We start from the raw sequence: 23,101 nt of genomic DNA, 5'->3' as shown, positions 1-23,101 counted from the left end.
AAATAAACCTGCCCTGAGAAATATTCAAAGGAGTAAAACATGTGACAGCTAGCACTCATCTGCCCTAAGTCGAGTTGTAAACAAACTGAAAGTGCTACAGGGGGAATGCTTTTGTGGAACAACTGATTCTTCTTACATATTAGGTTTATCCTGAGCTGCCCTTGTCATATCTCAGCATAGCACATATCAATGGAATGACATGGAAAAAAAAAGAAAGAAAATAATAATAATTCACTTTTTTATGGTATTCAGGAGGATATAAAATAAATAGGCTTATTCGAATGAACAGGGAATTAAAGCAAAACCATTACAGGCTATTACAGTTCTAATATTGCAAGATTGCAAATGAAATTCTTAATGTTCCAGTTTATGACTGCACAAACCAGAAAATAGCAAATGGCACTGCAGGAGAAGGCAGGTATTAGACAAGTGATGCAAATGATCACCATTGCATAAAAAGCTTCCCTTAGAGGCACTTGAATGAATTTGGGGCGTGAAAGACACTTTCAGCTGGAGGTGCATCACCATGTTAGGTACCACAACTGCGCATTTCATACACTGAGCGCCTGCTGGAGGAGGAGATACGCATCATATATACCTAACCAACCGTCTTTCTGGATCACTCTGCTGGTCGGAACCGATCACGAGGCACGTGTGTGCAGTGGATACGCCGGAGCGCTGTGATTCGTGGACTAATTGCGGGGCGCTTGCGGGAATACGAGGAGCATATCTGTGCACGAGAAGGAATAAATCTCGTTTTCCTGTCCGACTCCACAAATACTTCGATTCAGAGGGCATTTCTTTGGTAGCCTACTAAAAGTGAGGGAACAGACGACATTATGGGGTTAGAGGTGCTGAGGTTCATCCCATCTCTGAATATGGAATAAATTCCCACGTCTTCTCTTATTTCGGAATACAGTGAACGGGAGCGCATCACGGTGAGTTGAATCATCAGTCATGCACTATTAAATTATTTAAAGTTAAACTGTAAGCGCAAGTTTTATTGGAGATGCCAAATAATGTAAATGATTGTAGCCTACATTACGGATATCGTTACAAATATGACCACGACCCCAATGACTTATAATCGTATTCAGCGTTCTGATAATTTTGATTCTTCAAAACCGGTGCCACTTGCGATCTTTATAGCCTAAAGAAGGAATATATGGGGGTAAAAGCAATGCAATTCTTAAAGCATTAGACTCGGCTGTATGTGGGATAATTTTTACATTTAAGAGGACAGATAGTTTATAACAAACAATAATATTACTAAAAAATAAAATGTGTTAAACGGGCTTAGACTTTTCACTTAGACCAACAAAAATGTGGTGATTTAACGGGTCCATAATATTCACAAAAAATATACGGATTATAAGAGTCATTGGTTCGAGAATTGGATTACCCTGTCGTGCTGAATCGTATTCACTGAAAAGAATAGGATCACAAAAAAATCATTTCTGGAATCAGACCACACTCATCGCTCTGTATATTTTGGATTCACTAAAAAGAACAGGACTACAACAGAGTAATTTATTCAAGAGTCGTACTGCGCTATTTTATTCACTCAACATGAATCATAATTCTTCGAGAATCAGACTAAACTTGTCGGTTATAGCTCTGCTGTAGGAAGATCTCATAAAGTGTAATAGCCTATACTGAATTCAATGGAGCACTTACTTCTGGATCGATGGTGGGTGTTCTTGAGGTATGCAGGAGTGTAATAGCTATGTATTTACCGATATAGTGCATCTGGCATTTTGGCATGACTTTTGACGCGTATGTTCCTTGACCAATGATATTTTATCAATAACAGTGAAACAATTTAATCAGTCGTTGTTAAACAAATAGAATTTGACCACAAGTAACAACTTTCTTTTTGGACGTATAGCATGTGAACACTTAAAGCAACCAATTTTTGATGGCCATATTTTATTTTTCAACTTTTTTATGTCAACTCTTGACAGAACCTCATGCTAATGTAGTTAAAGCACGTGTGATTTATTAGGTGAACTGCAGCTGATCTCAGTCATGTAGGGCACATGTAAGATCACATGGGGCACAAACATCACTCATATCTTGCAGATAACCTTGTATTTCTTCAGACTCAGACAGATATTATGTATAAGGTATAAAAACTGGCAGGTACCTGTAGGTCTTCAACATCTCCATTTTTTCTTATTTAAGTCATCTGTAACAAAATTACCTTATAATGCATCCCTCACATAGTATAAAAGGCACATGTATGTGGTATTCCTTTGAAAGAAAGTTCAGGGAATTGTGCTTGCCACGCCTGGAAAAGTGATTTTTTTTTCTGGTTTTGCTCTGTTTTGAAACAGATAGATATTGCTCATTTGTAAATGAATACAACTCGTCAGTTTGAAACATCTGTTTTGAGGATCTTCTTGGAGTCATATGAATGCTAATAAGAATAATTGTTTAATCTAATTCCACAAAGTAATCAGGAATGACTGGGAAAAGGATGGAAATAAATTTGTTGAAACATTTGAGAACACCACAGTTGTCAGTAAGAGGGTAAAACCACGTAATACTTTTCTGATCTGACCCGGGTTAGATTCTTTTGAAGTTAACCCTCAAACAAGTGTTAGGTGGATCAATAAACTATCAGCCTCTCCATAGTTCAGCCAACACTGCCTCTATCGCCTGGTTTATAATCTCACAAAGGTGTGAATAAGCTGTGGGAACTTTAGTGCCATTATGTATTGAAGGAGTGAGACAGAGAGGTATGGCACACAGGAGAAAATACACATTCTGCTCTCTATCTGCACCACATCTGCTATTCAAATAGGAATGGGATCCTTCTCTCGTGTGATCGTGTTTATTTATGGATGGATCTGGGATGCATTGCTCATCTCATTTTGTTGCTAACAACCACAGCCAAATTAGAGGTGAGAACACTGGGAAACAGCAGTGTGCAGAATTCAGTCGAACCACTCCACAGCACAGCTTGGCTTCCTCTGAGACTTGGCGTACAAAGTTTATTTAAAGAGAGACTGAAGATAATTTTGAACATGTGGGAGGAATTAATTAGAGATGAAAGTAATGTTAGTTTATATAACAATGTTTTTTTATTTTATTATTATTCTGCCTTTCTTAAAATCCATCTCTCGAATTTGCTTTCTGCAGTCTGGATCACAATTTTTTTTTTTTTTTCCTGTCGTTATCTTTCTAAGTGTATCTTTTTAAATCTCAGGCTGAAGCCTAAAAGAAATACTTCACCCCATCCCCCTTCTCTCCTTGCCCCATGACACTGTTATAGAACACACCTTTCAATTTTATAGAGGAAATCTGTTTCTAGGAATGTTGGCCTACGAATCTAAATACTGTGATGGATAAGCACGGTTGAATTGTGTATACCGCTGTTCAAGGATTCTGCTTTAGTTTGGCTCACCTCTGCATTCATTCATTGTTGGTCATTTGCACTCGAGGTGCTTCAAGGGTTAGTTCACCCTCAAGGTGTATATGATCTTCTTTCAGACGAATCCAATCGGAATTATATTAAAAAATGTCCTAGCTCTTCCAAGCTTTATAATGGCAGTGAATGTGTGAACTGTCCCTTTCATTCAGTATTTGTTGCAATTGTTATTTTAGTATAATTTATACTATTATAGTATTTATTAATATTTTATTACTTTTAATTTTTATTTTTTCAGCTTTCGGTTTAAATTTTTGTGATTTCGTTTTGTGCTTTCATCATCATCATCATCATCATCATTATTATTATTATTATTATTATTATTTAATATTTTGTTTTCATTTACTTTTTGGTTTATGAACTAATTCTATTATTTTTAGTTTAGTACTTCGACTTTATTTCAGTTAGTTGTCAAAGCAACATTTATAATTTTCACTTTTTTAAATTAAAGATGTTCTTCTAATGTTTCGATTTATTTTATTATTCATTTCAATTAACGGAAAGTATTTTTAATAGTTTTAGTTCACAATAAAAACTATGGTTGCAGCAGACATCATCACAGTACATTTTTCTCCATTGGATTGCTAAGGTTTAATGGTCAGGCATGGAACATGATTTACTCTCACTGTCAAAAACACAATATACAGTCAACTTCACCACATTGTTAAAAGAACTGATGATTTATAGCAGGAGTATGAAACCAGCTCCCACACCAAATGTTTAATGTCAGTCGAAGTACCGCCAAGCAGTTGATCTACAGTAATTATAGTCTATAAGTACACGTAATGCTCAGGTTCAGGGCTTTAGTGTAAGAAGTAATTTAGCTGACACTTCTTTCCAAAGAAGTATACTTATTAAAGCGATGATCCCCATGGAATAACCTGGGGTTAAGTGGCTTTCTCAAAAGCATTATGGGGATGGTTTTAGGGGCCGTTCCCTCCAGAACCTTAGTTTGTCAGGGGATGATTTTGCCAAGTAGGACCCCTTCATCAATCAATACTAGTTTTTGGTCAGCATTCTTGTTTTTTTTTTTTTTTTTGGGGCCATATTTTTAGGTTGCAACCCACCACCTTACAACCACTAGCCTAACCCTAACCCTAAAATCTGACTGATTTAAAAAAAAAAAAAAAACTGGTTGAAAAAATATTTTTATCATCAAACAGTAGGTTGCTGGCATATCGTGCACCAAAATCATAAGAGCTACAGTGCTACAGTGCTATTAAAGCTTCCCATACTGACGATCGTCTATGTTATACATTATGTTTCCGATTGTGATCACATGTAGAACGTTGTGCATGCTGGTTTAGTCCTCAGATCTTGATATGTATGAAATCAGCCTGAATTGCTTCCCCTAGTCTGACATCCTTTGCAAAACAGACACCTTTAAACACTTATTATATCCATTATATGCCAAAACAGTGTTCATGCTAACCAAGTAATGGTGCAATAGGAGCACGCAATGGTTTTTATGGATTTATGCATTGTTGCAGAGGTGATGCTGCAACGCCTCATTACATTTGCTAGTCGAATGCTGATCATTTTGCTTAATAAGATGGTTGGAGGAAGCTGGTGGAAATGACACCACAGCTCAGTTTTTTGGAAGGCTCTTGAGAGATTGGTTGTAATTGCAACTCATGCCCTGTCTCTCGTGTTGCTGGATGTGAAATGCTCACAATTTGAAATCTACATCCAGTTTATTAAATCGCATTTTCTTTTTAAAACAGAAATCTGCTTTTGGAAGCCTTGCTGTGGGGCATGAGTTATCTTTTATTTTGTCGGCTTGCCTGTTAGCATGCTTTTTTTTTTGGAGGGGTGGGGGGGTGGGGGGGGGGGGGGGTGCATGCGGGTTACATGCAGAGGTCATAATGAGAAACAATAACAAATGTAATGTTCCTCTTCTTTCTTGTCCTGCGTCAAAATCTGAGCTATGTAATCCAATCTGACAGAGTTTCCTGCAGCATAATGTGCCCCCAAACTTAAAAGACACCAGGCAAATCAACTCAGAGACCCCCTGTCCCTGCAATTACGACAGACACCCAGCGGTTATCCCCACTAGGATACGGCACTAAACAAGAGGCTTCTCTGAAGCAATTATAATGAAACGATAGCAGATTACCCTTTCTCTAAGCCTTCATGCCTTTATTCATTTAAAGGGCCAGTGCAGCAGAAATGAGTATGTGTTTATAAAAAAGAACTGGGGAAATAGTGTACGCAAATGGTTTTAAACCTCAGGGTGTTAAATAAAGACTGACTAACTGGTTCTGTAGATAGAAAAAAAAAAAAAAACATATGGCCTCAGGCCATAGAGCTGGAACTGTGACAGTCAGGGATTTTCAAAGCAAAATAAAGTGAGTAAAGGAAAATCTCCAATACTCACAGGAATGAGTCCCTCATGAAATAAAAATCCCAAAGTGCATGCCAGTCTGTTAAGATAGCTTTTATAATAGTATAAAATACAGTAAATGTAGCTATTTAACCCAGAAGTCCATGTGATGGGTGAATGTCCACAAAACTGAAAGACTTTCTGAATGTATATAAGTGCTAAGTTATTTTAGAAAGGAAAAAATAAAAAATGAAAAACAATAAATAATGAAAAACAAAAAACTATTAATAAAATAATCATCACGTAATAAAAAAAATATAAACAATAAAAAAAAAACTATATCCAAATAACGAGTAAAATCTAATTGCAAGTATCTGTTTTTCTGGAATCTGATTAATCCAGATTACATGTAATCAGTTACTACCCAGCACTGTTTAAAATGCTGTGTTAAGTTTAAAAACACATCTCAAGACCACTGCTTTTTGTTCCATTTTATTGCACTCCATCTGTTCTGAATGCACGAATATTTCCTGCAAGATGGCATCACACTGTAATTGAGATATGCATGAACCTCATATGTAAATGTCTGCATTTCTGGTAATCAAAATGAAAGGTCCTCTGAGAAGTCATTGCGAATTATTCTGTCAGATTCAACCCTACGCAGGGCCTCAGAAGATGTCATTTTGCCTGTATATGTGGGTGGAATGCTATGTGCTAGAGAAAGCGGCTAACAGTATTTAGGTTGGCTTCTAGCTCCTATTAATAGTCAAGAGAAAGTAGCTTTTGAGGTCAACAAATTCCAGCCCCCTGATTTCTCTGATGTTGCAGGTTTCTGTTTGTTTCTTTGATATCATGAATAATAATACATAATTTAGACTGCATCAAGCTTAAGAACAAAAGCAGTTGTTATTCCTTTTAAAAGTGCAATGAATATTTTGTACAGAGTTAACAGTTGGGGGTTTCTTACTGTCTGCTTTCTTGTTTTATTCTTCTATTGAAGCATCACTCCCATCTGTCATTCATACTCAAAACATCATTGCATTGATTTTCTGCACATTTTAACTCTAGTCTCCCAGGGCTTTTGTTTGCAATGTTTTAATATTTCAGTTGCCATCACATTGAAAGCATCCCAGTTGTTAACTTTTTCTTTGATCCAACAACATTTCACCAGTATTTGTCCTCACAGTCAAGGTGATCACTTCAACAGAGGTGTAATCTTTCGGATTTGTCTATAAAAGCAGCACGTCTGTCATATTTTACTCAGAATATCTTATTTTAATTATTTCTGTAATTACTTCCCCCCACAGATTATACGCTTCACATTCAACGGATAAATCATTCCATTCACAAGCAGTTGGATGAGAGTCATACTTGCCCTTGGCAACTAAAGATGACGTTACTATGGAAACGACTTGTGGCGCTATCAATCATTGGCTGCCTTGCAGGTAAATTATTGTCCTGCTGTTTTTCAAACTGAATGTTTTTGTTTTTGTTGTTTTTTTTTTCTGTTTTTATTTTGGGCTGAATGTATATGTGTCATAATAGGAAGATTTTTATTATGATCATAAGCCTTGGATTCATTCAGTCCTTGGAGGAGGTTTGAGACAAGACACTGAACTAGGATAAGTCTGTATGTGCATTCATTTCAAATATATTGTTATTTTAAATGCCACTGAACTTAATTATCATGTTATGTTCAGAAAGGAAATAATATGATATTGAGAAAGTAACCCCTTTGTTGTGCTTAGTTTTCGAAGTAATAAACTACAACAAGAAAGCAGTACTCATATGAAACAATGCAAATAAAATAATTAAATAAAATAACCCTAATTTTGAACCCCAAGTTATTTTTCTTTATATATACACTGCCATTCTCAAAAGTTTGAAATTAGTAGATTTTTTTGTTTTTATGTTTTTGAAAGCTTACCAATGTATTTGATCCATATACTGTTTAATAAAAACAATTTAGGCTAATGTACAATTTATGTTAATGCATTTTAAAAATGTATTCCTGTGTTGGCAAAACTGAATTTTCAGATGAACCTTCAGAAATCATTCTAATATGCTGTTTTGGTGCTTAAGAAACATTCCTTATTAATGTCAATGTTAAAAACTGATGTGTCGCTTCTTTGATGAATAGAAACATTATAAATGTCTTCACTGGTATTAATTTGTTTCTTTGCTGAATAAAAATATTGATTTCTTTCAAAATGCAAAAATTTTACTGACCTCAAACTTTTGAATGGTAGTGCACATACATTTTTTTTTCTTCACCCAGTGCTTTTATCCATTTATGTTTGGTTTTCCCAAGGCTGCAGTGAGATTGTGGCCCAATAATTGCATTTGTCAAAGATGATTATCAGGATTCCTGGGATAGAGGCTTGTCTCTATCTCACTAGAAACCACTGCCTCTTTCTGCCTCTCTGGATGCAGTGGATTACAAATGCAACTCAGAGGGAACTTATTTTTGTTCGTTGCTGGCAGTATTTAAAACAGGTTTGATTAATGAGAGTGCATATGCTATTGTGAAGAAATTATAGACTAAATCATTTTCTTTTCATCTTCTATTCATGAAACTGAAACACAGAACAATTATAACCGGCACATGCATCAAATAACCTATAGTTATGGTTTGTAATTTCAGAAATGATACACACAAATGTTCTTCTGTTGATATTACCACAACAGCAGCTGACACTGGAGTTTATTTTCCTGTAGTATGGTGTTTCAATGTGTTTGCAGAATTCACTGACTGTATCGTAAATGTGGCTGCAGGGTGTGTCCCTGTATATTATTAATTAATACAGAGAAAAAAATGGCTGGAATAAAAGTCTATGGACTCTCTTTAGATATATTACATAAAATTCTGACAACGGGTGTGCAATGTCTTCTGAAGCACCATTCTAGAAACCTGAAGTGTGGGGAGCTATAAAAAATGTGTGAATAATGGCATTTTTCTGTAGTCCTGGATATTTTTAGTATCAAATAAAAGAAGCTGTCAAAGCATGTGTGTGTGTGTATATATATATATATATATATATTGGTTTATAGTCACATTGACACACAGGTAAACAAATAAAATATTTATATTTTTAGTGTTGACATTATTTTCATTTTCAGTTTTTATGATTTAAATATTATAGCATTTTATCAACTCACAAGCACACTACAGTTCTTACATTAATTATATATATATATATATATATATATATATACACACACACACACACACACACACACACACACACACACACACACACACACACACACACACACACACGCATGCACATGCACACACACACACTCGCACATGCACACACACACACTCACATACACACACACACACACACACACACACACACACACACCGTTAGTTCAATATTACATTGGAGATTGGGAACTAAATAAATACTTAGTTCAGTCATGATACTACTGAGAACTGATTGGTTCCTTTAATACCGCGTTTGCTAATCACAAGTACCTCCTAATCCACGTAACCATATGTATCCGTACCTTAGCCGAAGTTGCTCTGCCACGTGATTATGAAAAATTCTGTCTTGCCATCCTCCTCCCCAGCACCACCTTTAGAGATCTGTTATGGGTCTACACATTTCTTGCAGTAGCCTGTCCTTTTGCTTGTTTGCTTGACTAAGCTAAGCAAATTCTTGTGTTTGCTCAGCAACAGCAGCATAGCATATCTCGTATGCCAAAATGAAGCTTATGCATATTACGTTCCTCATGCCAGTAAATGCTGGTTGAAATCATTCACTGAGTTGTCATGATTGAACTGTATTATTATTAAATGTAATACAGATGGATTTTCTCTGTCTTAGTCTTATCAGCACAAGCAGAAGATACAAAGTTTCTTGGTCCAAGCTGGAAAAAGGAACCAGACGATCTGATACTGCCCATCCATTCTGCTGAGCAGGAGGCTGTTTTAACCTGTGAGGCATCAGGAGTCCCTTCCCCTCAGTACAGGTATGAGTCTGATGTTCTGTGCTAGCAATTTATGCATCCTTTCATTGCTATTACCAACCATTTAAGTAGTTGGTTTTGGCAAATTGGCAGCTTATTCCCATAAGGATCAACTTGAAAAGTAATGGCACTGATTGCTATTGATTTTCCAGGTGAGAGGCAATTTATTTGTCCTTTGTGTTTGCCGTTGCGTAAATCCAGTAAACTACTGTATTTGTAACAGCCTATCCCAGTGGCATCCTGCTTTGACACGTTTTCAGTTTGCTTTCCAGAGTTTCACCAGTTTCAATTTTAAATATACATCAACTGCTTTACTAAAGACTCATCAAAAATATATAAATAAATTACAAAAACAGCAGTTTAACCTACTTATGGAGATATGTTCAAGATTCATTACTTCTTTGGTGTGGACACATCTCAGCAAGAGCTTTAGGAATTAGCATGCCAAAAATTTCCTTTCTGAGAGGGTAATGCATGCTACTGTAAGGACAGAAATTGGCTTTGATAATGGGAGGGGTCTAAATTACTAATTTGTGCTAGAGATTCTAAGATACTGTCCCGCATATTCCCTGGTGTGGCGTCTGCTCTGAAAATAGCAGCGTGCTCCAACTCTGTGGAATATTGTGTTTCGTAGGGTCAGCATCATGTAAATGCTCAGGCAAGCACAGGGGAGAGAGGTAATAACCTTGTGAGTGACATTCGATTTAAACGCTTACATTTCCCTTTAGTGCATATTTGTGGAAAACACAGATTTAACCGAACATTACGAGAGTATCAATATACAGGAAGAAGAAGAGCACAATGAAAGTTGAAGTTATGACACTACCTTTACGTTTAATTTTCTTTTTGTGTGTCTTTTGCTAAAACCTATACCCATCATTCAGTGAACTTTACAACAATACACCCAGACACTGATAAGATCTGTGACACTCTAAAGATAATTTCTTGACATTTGCTAAGTTATCATAGACAGTAAATTCTTCAAGGCTGGTCTTATAAGAACCAATCTGGTCAAGAGACACCAGAAAGGTTTGGTCCACCCCAGCAGTCATTTTGAGTGTGTTAGCAGTTAACAGTTGAGCCAGCTAATGTTGACTGAAGGATGGCCAATTCTGCTGCAAAATAGTAAGAGGAGGAAGAGTCTCCAAAGAACATCCAGTTACTTTCTTTGTCAAGAGAAATCGTCAGTGTTCCAGCAATGTCTGGTGGTATTTCAACGTCTGCAATGGCCAATGTGAACTTTGAGAACACAACATGCCAGGCTATTTTGCATCTTGGTTTCAGATTCCATGGAAAAGTAACTCAGAGCTGAGTCAGAGAAGAGCACTTGGCTGACTTCTGCTTTTCTCTCAAAAAAAGCTTTATGGAGTTTCTGTATTTTATTACATGTATTAGATTATATAAAAATCAATACATGTATTTTGCTTGTATGTTTATATAGAAAAATACACAATTTATAACATAAAAACATCAAATTCATATACACTACCATGTAAAAGTTTAGTATGATTTTTAGTGGTTTTGAAAGAAGTCTTTTATGCTCACCAATGCTGCATTTATTTGATCAAAAATAGTAATATTTTGAACTATTATTACAATTTAAAATAACTGCTTTCTATTTTAATATATTAAAATGTATTCCTGTGTTGGCAAAGTTGAATTTTCAGCAGCCATTACTCTAGTCTTAAATCCTTCAAAAATATGCTGATTTGGTGCTCAATATACTTTTTTTTTTTCGATGTAAAGAAAGAACAACATTCATTTGAAATATAAATGTTTGTAACCATGTAACATTTTCTGACTGTATCCTTAACTAGACCACAACTGACTTTGATTCTAATAAAATATTTGTCTTCCTTTGCTGATTTGTTTTTCGTTCATCATGCTCATAATAATTTATTTCTTGAAATATCTGAAGGCCAAAAGCCCCCCCCCCCATATCAGATAATCACAGTTGTTATAAAAAATTAAGTAGACTTCTTCCTCCCTCTAACAGAGATTTCTGTGATAATAGCACAACTACTGTTTCTAAAGTTAAACCATGATAAACTGTTGTGAGGGAGTTGATGTGTCGTTTGAAAAGCTTTAATTTCTGTTGGTGTTTCTCCACTTGTTTTGTCAGCGCTGTTTGCTGAGGTTGTCTACATGTTTGAGGTGTTTAGCAGAGTTGTTTGACTTCCCCAATGGTGTTTTAAAGTAGAAAATTCTCAGTAGAGTTCAAATGTGTCACACGAGTTTAGCAGCCGGTGTTGCATTGCCCAACACCTCACATAAGCAATTGTATTTTTTACACATCTACAGAACATGCTGATGTGCTTCATTCACCCCACTTATGGTCTGCACTTTGAAGAACATTTGGTGCTTAACATGTAAAAGCACAGAGTGAAAGATTTTCAGTATGCCAACATTACGCAGAAAAAAAAGAAAAAAAAAATCACAGTGAAGTAACAACCCTGACATTAGAATATCTCTAGTATTCTGTGATTTGTTATTTTTGGTCCAGCAAAAGCTTTGTTTCATTAATGTGGTAGTGTGGGTCTACAGGGAGGGATAAGTTAGAACATGAGGGAATTTGAGGCCACAGTACAGCCATGACTTCTACCCATAATCCTTTGTGGGTTCTCTTGTGGTCAGCAAACACTCGTAGAGCAAGAATTTACATTATACATTTATCCATTTAAAGATGCCTTTATCCAAAATGACTTACAAAAGAGGAACAAAAGCAATTTGTCAAGGAGCCAACAATATTCGTAATGTACAGTGGCAGGTTTAATTGACAACTAGATTTGAAAGTGAAAGTGAAAGTGAAAGTGACGTGATATTCAGCCAAGTATGGTGACCCATACTCAGAATTCGTGCTCTGCATTTAACCCATCCGAAGTGCACACACACAGAGCAGTGAACACAAACACACATTGTGAACACACACCCGGAGCAGTGGGCAGCCATTTATGCTGCGGCGCCCGGGGAGCAGTTGGGGGTTCGATGCCTTGCTCAAGGGCACCTAAGTCATGGTATTGAAGGAAGTAAGCTAGAGAAGAAGAAAACTGTGCGTGACTGTGAAAGTGCATTGGTTTAATGGTTTGGGGTGGTTAAGTGCTTGCTGAAAAGGTGTGTTCTTGAAAGTAGGTCTCAGCAGTTAGATTGGAGGTTTGCAGCTCATTCCACCAAAGAGGAACAGAGAGAGTGAAGGTTTAGGAAAGGGACTTTTTGCCTCATTGTGAAGGAGCAACAAGGCATTTATGTTAGCTTTAACAACTTGCATACAGGGTATGCATTTTTATCAGTTTATGCTTTCCTGGGGAATCTAACCTATAACCTTGGCATTGTTAGTGCAAAAGAAGTATTGTTTTACTCAGTCACTTTAGGTCTCCCTGTGATGCTGTTTTAAATCTTTTGAAAGAGCTCAGAATCTGTTTGCCCAGCCTATATTTAACCTGACAGGATTTTCAACCTGCCTAGCATGCTTTCAATATTGTAAGTATTTGAACCCTGGTCCATGGAGCAGGCAGTCATCAGAGATGAGAATGTGAAGGATAGCTGGTTAAAATGCAGAGATAACACAGAGAAAGTCAGAGGTGATCTTGTGTCGTCCCTCATTACCTCGGCTCCTGCGTGATCTTTGTTGAACGCAGCTTGCTTTCTCGGTTGTATGAAGTACTGTGAAGCATTCTTTTGGAAAGATAATTGGAGCTGACTGTTTTGTACGTCACCTTTTTTTTTGCACTTTCCATTTGCACTTTTCTGATATTTTTCTAATGAGCAGGTGTAGGCTTTGTCTCTGGGCAGTTTGTTAATGTAGTCTGAAGTAACAGACATTAGAATGATGATTATGATGATGGCGACGTTAATCGTGACAGTAATAATAGCGTTAGGATCATGATACTGATGGTTGATTGGGCAGTTTGGTGTGCGAGGGCAGCATAATTGTCCATTAAACTTCTCAGAGAACTTTTGGTCGTGGAAAGAACAGCACTGGAGGCTCTATAGGCCCTCTACTCATTATCTGAAAATACTTTGGCTCCCTGTCACTACTAAGCCTTTTTGATTCTTGTTAAGGGGCTCCTTGGAGACTGGATTGTTTGTAATTTGTCGTCTAGCCTTTAAAAGCAATTATTCATGGACCAATTACCGTCAGGATACTTGAATTCTGTTACCTTAACCTACCACTGTGATTGTGATCATTGCTGTCCTGCAGTATGATTTCAAATAGGGCGGAATACAAAAAGAGCATCTTATCCATGTGGAGAAATCTTCATCTTTGAGATTTAGAGTGTATGATGTTTGGGTCTTTTGAATCTTTAGACATGATGTGCTTGTTGCTGGTTTAGTACAGTCTAATGGTACTAATACAGTATGTACTCTTTATAGGTAGTTATAAGGGAACTTTTGAGGGTACTATTTAATAAATGCATGTTATTGATCTTACTGTGAATCATTCATCCATACATATGCACATAAAACAATGACCTTGTAATTAGTAATCAAAATATCATAACATGATCTGCCGGTGAAACAACAGACTTCTTTCTGGTGATGTACAGTACTGGACAGTACTGGACTTTTTATTTTATTTTCAATTATTTTGTCTGCATATTCCCCACCCCTTTCTTACAAATTCAACTCTGCCTCCATCCAATCAACGACTGATGGACTGAACCAAGTCCCTGCCATATATATTTTTCTTTTTTGAAAAAAAAAAAAAAAACATTTCACTCGGATTCACATTACAATACAGAAAAAAATCTGTTGCTTCTTGTGTTACATTGCGTCTATTTTGTTTCAAAGTAAAGTTGCATATATATGAAATCCACTTAACATCAAGAGAAGGTGGAAGAGAGGGTGGTAGTGGGCATCCTATTTTCATTAGCATGAAATTAATTTTCCCCTGAATACTCATACAGCATCTCAGCACATGTGGTATAAATCAATATTTCCTATTTCCATATTATTCTAAGGCTATTGATCCATCAGAAGCAGCTTGCCTCTGAGTTCTGAGATATATTTAATTTTCTAGTCTAAACTGAAAAAATAAATAAATAAATAAATATAGCTAAGGCGATGAAACATAATCAAGACTATACCACTTATGTTGTGTGCAAAAAATGCATGTTAACACATGCAATTGTATTATAACAATTTCTAAATGTTTATATTGTTGCGTATTGTGTTTTTCAGATGCTACTCTTGTAGAGTTCTTCCATATATCTGTATTGGCAACTCAAGCAACAAAAGACGTGTCTTACAGCATCATGATTCATCTTACCTACAGAAATATTTATAATAATTGAAATATGGCATGATAGTGACCAAATTTCTCAAGCTTTGAAATCACAGATATGCAGTTTTCATAAAAAATAAAATAATTATTTTTGTGTTTAGGTGGTCTGTGGATGTTCTGATTTAATCAAAGTAGTTGGAGAACTGCTAGTCTACACTAAGAAGTAGATGACAACATTATTTTGTGCAGGGGTATCTGTACCAACACAGATGATATTAGATCCTTTCAGGATAACATTCTGGTTATTTCATTCATTTTATACACAGAGGGTCCCACTTTATGTGGGATGCAGGAGCTTTGTTGATTCATCACGCTATTGAAAGTGTATTAGAAAACTAGATTAGTTTGATGCTATAATATTATACTTGACTACTTTGCGAGAACACAAATATTGTCTGTATTTACAACAAACAGCCTTACAGTAATCAACCGTGTAGGCCTGCAGGCCGAATGCCACAGTAAATGATATCAAATACAGTGGCTATAATATTAGACTCACAAATGATGACTAAAGGAGTTAGATTAACTCAACTGCCACACTGAGATCAATAAATAATGCAGCAGAAGTGGGCTTCAGAGAGCTGCAGTAAATCTACACTTTGTTGTCTGTCAGATTTAGGAGAAACTAGAGTCTCCAGTTACTTTTTAAAACCGCATTGCCACCCCGCTCATTAGTTTTTCACACCATTGTGAAATAATGTAGATCCTGCCAACACCTATATTTCCCCATTGTTTCCATCATTTCAAAGATTTTCTGCCAAGTTTTCACTCTCAAATGCCTGATTCAGCACGACCATGGATGATTTTAAGGTCAGTTCTGAATAGTAGAGTGCTAAGATATCTAATGATTTGAAAAGGTCGGAGTTGATGCATTTTTCCCTGTTACAGAAGCTGGTATACATTTTATGATTACGGTTATGGATTAAGCTGGTTTTCTGATGGGAAACATTCTACTTTTATAATATAATTTTCCTACTGTGGAAAATTAGGAGGAATGTTATTGCATCACATAACAATATATTCTTTTTTTTTCAAAGAAAGACAGCATGAGCACAATTTTCAAGGAAAAATATTTAATTATTTGTTTTTGTTTTTTTTCACCCTTCAAAATACAGAAATAGTATTTGGATGTTTTCTAGTTGCTGAACGTTGTTGGAACATGTCCATAGTTAATATGATGAACTTCACATGTGGTTACTCTTAAACTCAAGGCAAAATACACACACACACACAAACACACACACACACACAAAATGGTGGATAAAAGTAGCCACAAAAATGATAAAGAACAAGATTCTGAGAAAAGTTTCCTCAAACGCCACATTCGCATAATAAAAATTTCAAAAATCTTAAGTCTAAAATAAAATTCCAAAAAATATCTAGAAACAACAAATTATTTTTGTCAAGCAGTCCATGTTACTGTTTAATTTGCTCTATTTCTTCACACTATGTTGATTTTTTTTTTTTTTTTTTTTTATTATATTTCACATGTAAGTGTAACTAAATAATTGAAATCACACTGAAAAATAATTTCACACCTAACATAAACTAAATAAAAAGTTTAACTATTATCTACTCAATTTTTTTGGTGAAACATTTTTGTAAAAGAGCAGTGATCCTACAAGATATGGGTTATGCTACTCAATTTTTTTGGTGAAAACATTTTTACAAAAAGCACTCAAAAAAATTGAGGGACCATAGATTTCCTCAAAGCCGTGAAGAGTCAATGAAATTACTGTATAAATTGAGGTAAATGTCATTAAAAAAATATCAGTGGTGGTACCCTAAAAAATTTTAATCCATGAATAGAAGAATTACTTGTATATGAGAAATAAAATTAATTAAGAACCTATAATCAAAATTAAAAAACACCACAACCGGTGTTAATTCTATGTCAGATAACTAAAATAATATGACGGAGTAGGCCTAGAATAATGAAGCGGATTAGATGCACCGCCTATTTAACCAAACAAATGTGTTGCCTGATGTATTTTTAGTGTAAAAGTGATTTTTTTTACACTATTGTTTACCCTTTGACAATGAAAAGGATAATAAAAACCAAATAAAGAAAAGAAAATCTAATTAATTGAAATATTTTTTTTATCTGTTTGTGATACGTATTAAACACTTAGACAACGTCTAAAATCAACTATGAAAACAATTTATCCATTACTATATATTCAAGTCTAGATGTGCCAAAATTCAAAAAATGTAAAGTAGCCTGTAGAAAAACCACGGTCACGTTTATCACTAGTCAATAAATAATTAGATATTTCCTATTCTTAGGCACTGTTTGCTTGCTTTCATAAAACCAACCTACTCATGACTAAACATTGCACATCTTCAAGGTCAATAAATAATTAGATATTTCCTATTCTTAGGCACTGTTTGCTTGCTTTCATCAGTTATTACTCTGCAGACTTTACTGCAGAAGAACAAAGAAGGAAAACAAATATCAGCAATGAGCTCTGTTTCATGCTGAATCTGGCTGTATAATGAAGCAAGCTTCGTCAGATCGATGCATGTGATGAATATTGGTGAGTTAGATTTTCTTAGTGGACCTCTCTGGCTTGACCACAGTCCTGATTGTGTTTGCGTCTCTCCAGATGGTCTCTAAACGGAACGCTCATTGGATCTTCGTGGTTGACGAGAGGCGTCGCCAGAAGATGAGCAGCAAGGAACTTATTTCAGCAACTGTCTGTTTTCAAACTTGGGGTAACCAGTGATCATTTTTACTGGCCTGGATCGGGTCTTTAAAACGCCAAGACAGCGGTGTCTTTTTAGTGTGATTAAGAGCTTACTGATGCACTCAGCCCTCCAACACCCGGGGAACCATTCTCAGCCAGAGAGCCACACTACAGTTTGCATGTAAGTTATGTGAAAATAATCATTTTTAAAGATGCTGTGTGTCATTTTTCGTTGGTAAAATTAGGGTTTTTGGTCAATTTGTCAATGTATAGTATATTTGATGCTTTTCCCAAAGCCACTTATATTAGAGATTAAATAAATTATGATTAATAATTATGAATAATATATTATTATATAAATTATAATTATTTAATAATTAATTAGTATATATGCACACAGTACTATTCAAAAGATTGGTGTCAGTAATTTTTAAAGCAATTCAGGAAGGATGCAATAAATTGATCAAAAGTGATAAAAAAAAAAAAAACTTTTACATTGATACAGAAGATTTCTATTTAAAATAAATACTGCTCTTTTTAACTTTTTGTTCATCAAAGAATCATGAAGAAAATATACATAACAGTTTCCTCAAAAATATACTGCATACTATAAATATACTATAACTGTCAATATTTATAATAATATTTATAGTAATAATCAGTATATTAGACTTATTTCAGTGACCATGTGATGAAGACTGGAGTAATGGCTGCTGAAACTTCAGCTATACATCAAAAGAAAAATTGCATTTTAAAATAGATTAAAATATGAAACACTTAATACATTTTACATGTATTAATTTTATCCAAATTGACTTACTAACAAGGAAGACAAGAAGTGATTCATCATAAATTGTAAGAATATTTCATAAAATTACCATTTTTACTGTATTTTGATCAAATAAATGCAGCCTTAGTGAGCATATAAGTCTTACTGAAATATTTAAATCCAACATAGCAGCATTAGTTCAACCCATACCATTGATTTTGGGGCACGATTTTATCCAACAGTGGCAAACTGGAGGAGAGTTTGACTGTATATAAGCGATATTGTAAAAGCACCAGCTTTGGTGTTTGGTATTCACATGGCATTGCTGAAGAAAGAGCAATCAAACGAGCTGTCAAATGTGACAATTTCACCGGGTGAAGCACCATTTCATCGACTTCAAACTCCATCACTCATTCTCATTAGTCACCAGCTTCAACAGCATCTTTGTATGCTGTGTATTGACTCACCATATTAATATCTGTCCTGTCTGCTTCACAAAGTAAACTGCCAAGTATGAGAATAGCCATAGCCACCTGGGCTCTTGCATGCTCAAAGAAATCAGAAGCTCAAATGAGTTGGGAGAAGGATTGTTTGAGATGAGAACATGCCTGGCCGTGGACTCCTTTTGTCTGACAGTGAAGACTCTTCACTCTCATGCCATCTAACTATTGATCCAACCATGGGAATACTCAGAGCATCCCACACCCCCTTAGGAGACAGATTATCATCTTTATGGGTGGGATAATGACTCTGACTTCAGGGGACTGGTTAACAGACTTGCTTGACATTTATATCCTGTATTGATCATTGGTTAGTCAAAGGGGAATTATGATTTTAATAGGATGATAATGCCGCTGGCTTTGATAATATGTCATTGTGACATTTCTTATCTTTCAGACAGCTGTTGAAAACTGCATCATGCGTTTGCAAGCCAGTTTGAAATAAATGCTTACCTGTAAAATTTGTCATTGGGCGTTTTATTTCATTTCTATTGGCTGTGTATTGGGGTAATCCTCTCCTGGGGCGAGTTTGGAATGAGTACCTTTCTCAAGGGTGCAATAGCAGCAGAGCAGATTTGTGACCTGACAAACCATGGCTCACACAAGCTCCCTAGAATTCAAAGCCAATTCAGATCTATAACCAGTAGACCCTATATAAAAATGAAACTGTGATGGGGTGATCATAAGTATTTTTGTATATCACCACTTAGAACAGTTTAGCAACCACTTGGTTATTATAGTTTTATTTTTTAAGTTTGCCTTTTAATTTTGTGTAGTTTTTGTTAGTTTTCAGATCTCATAATTCATTTTTTAGTTACTTTTTTAATGCATTTTTTAATTTACTTTTTTTTTTTTTTTTTTTTCATTTAGTCCGTTCATTTTATTTTTGTTTTAGTAGGACTGCAGACGTTAATGTGCTGCCTGGTATCATTTAAAAAATTAATAACATTAAATAACAATATTAAAGTTCTATATTATTTTATATACAAGTGTTTTTGCAATCTAGAGGCCTTTTTAATGGTCAATATGTTTGTAAAGGTTTAAAGTTGAATAAAAAAACCATATTTTAAAATAAAAAAATATATATTTTGTGGATATTTTTATTTTATTTTAAATAATTTATGTCAAAAAAATTAATTTAATTTAAGTTTAATTTAAGTTACATTTTTTAATTTCGGTTTTACTCTTTATTAACTTATATAATAAAACATGAAATAAACCTTATGTATGCTTCGCTTTGAATGTTTAATAAACAGGACCATGAATGTTCCACCATCTCATATTAAGAAAGAATCAATAAGAGTTTTGGAAATGAATCCATAAACACTCAACTCATCGACCTTCACATCCAGATATGAATGTTTTCCATTTATGGAACAGCAGCATTCACTGTGAAGATGTTTGGCTTACCGCACAGCCTACAGCCATCACATGAGTCCAGCCTTATAGATTTTAACACAAGAGACCATTAATCAGCGCCCTTGGCTCTGCCGCTCCAGCTTTTAATCCATTCATCCTTTTACTATGAGCTGAGCGCATCCAGCTCTTTCCACTTCCACCACAGCTCAGTACGACTCGGCGGTGTGGGACTTCTTTTTGGTCAGCGGGGAATCTCTCATTAATCTTTCCCACTGTTTTCTACCACCTCTCCCTAACCCTGATGTTTTCTTCTGCTTCTTTTGTTTTTCTGTTTTTTCCCTTCTCTGTAATTTGTCTTATTGGTCACATTGACTCCATATTGTTTGTGTTAGGGAGCCTGGCTCTTGGCTTGTTTGCTTAAGGGTGTGGAATTGGCACAGCAGGGTATAGTTACAGAAGGCCTTCTCTGTCACGAAACAAGGAGAAGGTTTTTATCATGCCAGGTATACGAGCCGGCTGCCAACTTCCTCTCCTCCTGTTCATTTGTGAGGATGAATCGTGTGGACATGTATTGACAGGGAAGCTACTGACTCAGTGGGTGAGATTAAGATATCTCTAGTAATGATGCGGCTTACTGCTGGTAGGTGTATGTGATGTTAGCATTCTTTTTTTCATACACCCTCATAGTGTTTCACTAGACTGCATTGTTAGACACCCACTGTATCCTTTGGAATATTCTCAATCACTGGTTCTGTTTCCTTCTTTTTGCTTTCTCAAATATTGAGCTCTACTAATCGATTGCAGTCGATGTTGCATCTCCATTTGTTTTGCTATACTATGAAATGCTGTTTTCATTATGCATGCTAATGTATTTCATTCCATGTTTAATCTGTTACAGATCTGGAAAATGGCAAAACACAGACAAGAAGTGCTGTGAATGTGAGGGAAGGCCAAGGGGTTGTTTTGTTATGTGGCACACCTTTGCATTCAGGAGGTGAGTCTGTATATCTTGTCATTTAAATTTGTCTTATACTGTGAATGATTCATTGTTAGTCAAACAAAACATTTTCTTCATATTTGAAATGCTCTTCCTCTTTTCATTTGACATCAGTTATGCAGCAGCAATGTTATTTTAGTATTATTTATATACCATTATATTTGTAGTAGTAGTATTTTCAAGCGTATATTTTATATTTTTAGCTTTTATTTTATATTTAAGTTTTAGTAATTGTGTTATCTGACTTTGTTATTTTTATTAGTTCTATAAAGTTTTTTTATTTCTTAATTTTATTTTTTAGTAATGTTAGTACATTTTTTCAACTATTATTTATATTTCATTTTATTTCAGCTTGATATCAATTACTGAAAACTATTTTATAGCACTGGGTCAGACAAGTTACTGGTTAATGTTGACCAATAATCAAATTCAGTCATTCAGTTGGGCTACATTCTGGTGTGGGACACCCACTTTCCACCATCCAATCAATTCATAGTTTTCATGTGATGCCACACCCTTACAGGAACGCCCACATGGAGGGCAAAACAAGGCTTTTCTCCACTGACTGCCAGTTATTTTTTACAAGGTTTGCATTAAGTAGTAATGTATAAGGACAGTGATATTTAAAGGCCAAATTCAGTATACACCTTATTGATGATGCATACTTTGTACAGGCAAGCAAATGAACCCAGAATATAAATTTAATGCGCAAAGTTTAATATTAAATATTTTCACATAGAAAAACATTATAAAGAAAACACTTAACCATTTAGCGCATTACATTCATGTTCCAGGTTAATTTGCTTGCCTGTATAAAGCATGCATCATCAATAAGGTGTATATTGAATTTTATATTTTAATATCACTGTTTTAAAGGCACTTTAAGTGTTCACATTAAACGTTTTAGAATGTCCTGCTGTTTTTAGTGATTGAAATATTGCTGCTGGTGCTTTATATGGATTGCTAATGGCCAAAACTTGCATTTGCATCTTTGTTTTATTCTTTTGAGAGGTGATCTAAATATTTTTGGACTGGAACAAATAGAAAATTGACGGGCTTGTGCTGCAGTTCTATGGATGTTTTGCCCGGCAGGTCAACTATGAATTCCCAATGGATAAAAGTCTTGCCCTACATTTCTGTTTTCTTGTTTATTATCCTGCTTCACAATGTCAAATTATGGAAGTAAAATGGGTTGCAAACAGCAATTCACTTTCGACTTGAATAAAAGCAGTCAGAATCTGTGAAGTGCTGCCTACACACATCTGCACTTGCTCTTACAGTAAATCCTTAAATTGCTTGCTTTCATCCAATTGAATGACATGAAACCATTTTTTCTTGTTTCGTCATCATTGGAAAATTATATGAAACAGCTTTTTTAGATGAACGGTTTGTGAAAAGTTTTAAAAACATTGTTTCTTGTTGCCTCCATTGATACAGGCTGTTTGTACTCTACTGTTTGAGAAGTGTGATAAAGGTCAGTAGAAATTCACACTCCAATGCTGTTTCACAAGCTGGAACCTGCATGTACGCATGTTAATTGTGCTACTCTTAGGCATACAGTGTCTATCCTTACACAAGACTGAGGTTGTAACTCAACCAGCTGTAATTGGACAGAAGTCATTAGACCCCAAGTGCAAACAAGAACCAGGCAGTGAGAGACATCAATATCAATTAGAGGCCGTGACTATTACTGCGACAAATGAGATGTCAGAATTTAGAAGATGTCAATTCATTTCAAAGGCAATTATGGATTGCCAAGTGTGGCAGGAGGAGCAAA

At 35.4% G+C, this 23,101-nt stretch overlaps 1 pseudogene; it reads left to right on the top strand.

Moving 5' to 3' along the window:
* Nucleotides 1-471: 471 nt before the first annotated feature.
* LOC109062539 overlaps nucleotides 472-23,101 on the top strand; it is a 54,917-nt pseudogene continuing 32,287 nt past the window's right edge.

Source organism: Cyprinus carpio, chromosome A6 (genome assembly GCF_018340385.1).
Source record: "Cyprinus carpio isolate SPL01 chromosome A6, ASM1834038v1, whole genome shotgun sequence".
In the NCBI taxonomy this organism is placed as follows: domain Eukaryota; kingdom Metazoa; phylum Chordata; class Actinopteri; order Cypriniformes; family Cyprinidae; genus Cyprinus; species Cyprinus carpio.
The sequence above is the reverse complement of the archived record's forward strand: the minus strand, read 5'-3'. Positions and strand labels throughout refer to the sequence as shown.